The sequence below is a fragment of the Sinocyclocheilus anshuiensis genome, unplaced genomic scaffold, assembly GCF_001515605.1.
Source record: "Sinocyclocheilus anshuiensis isolate Anshui unplaced genomic scaffold, SAMN03320099.WGS_v1.1 scaffold369, whole genome shotgun sequence".
NCBI lineage: Eukaryota > Metazoa > Chordata > Actinopteri > Cypriniformes > Cyprinidae > Sinocyclocheilus > Sinocyclocheilus anshuiensis.
In genome coordinates this window covers 2,207,192-2,208,027 of record NW_015540935.1, presented here as the reverse complement: position 1 = coordinate 2,208,027, position 836 = coordinate 2,207,192, and the positions used below count along the sequence as shown (strand labels likewise).

Sequence of the window (836 nt, the reverse complement as noted above, 5' to 3'; positions counted from 1 at the left end):
TTTGCCAAAATGCACCTTGAAGATTCTGAGGCAGATGAGACTAAAATTGAATTATTTGGCCTCCACACCAAACGATATGTCTGGCAGAACAGCTCACCATCCAAATAATAGCATTCCTCCAGTAAAGCATGGAGCTGGAGATCTCCTGTTATGGGCTGTTTCTCTGCAGCAGGGACTGGAGCTCTCAGGATAGAAGGAAACACGGATGGAGCAAAACACTGTCAAATTATTGAGATTTGCTGCCCTCTGCCAGAAAGTTGTCAATGGGAAGAAGGTTAATATTCATAATGGTTAGCATCAGACCCCAAAAACAAAAAAAAGCAAAAAAAAAAAGCATGGAGAACAAGCAAACAAAATGAAAAACAACACCCAAAGCACCCCGTCACTGTAGTGTTCTGAGTTTTTCACGGGCCATGACATTTTGCAAAAATCTAGTGATAATCTAGTTGTCATTATGTGGGTTTGAGGGCTTTGGGGTTGCAGCTGCAGGGCTGATGGGGTAGATTTGTATTAAAGCCCACTGAGTCATGAGCACATCTGTATGCTGCGCTGTCACAATGTGAACATACAGATGGCCTTCACAGGACCTAGATCTCAGGACCTAAAGCCAGTTTAAACCTCCGGATAGAGTGCAAGCCTAGCAAAGCCCACACACGAGTGTGTGCACACCTGCTCAAACAGAGCACAGCAGTGCATGCGTGTGTTTGTGTTTGGAAGGAGTCAGTGTTGATCAGTGGCCCTGGTGTGTTGACGACCAACATGAGTGAGAGAGAGCGGATGAAATGAGATGTGTGTGTGTGTGTGTGTGTGTGTGTGTGTGTGTGTGTGTGTGTGGG

General features: G+C 45.5%; 1 protein-coding gene across 1 annotated transcript in view; it reads right to left on the bottom strand.

Annotated features, from left to right (window-relative positions):
* LOC107689562 (receptor-type tyrosine-protein phosphatase U-like) overlaps window positions 1-836 on the bottom strand; it is a 286,005-nt gene that overhangs the window by 23,365 nt on the left and 261,804 nt on the right. The gene's annotated exons all lie outside the window — the stretch shown is intronic.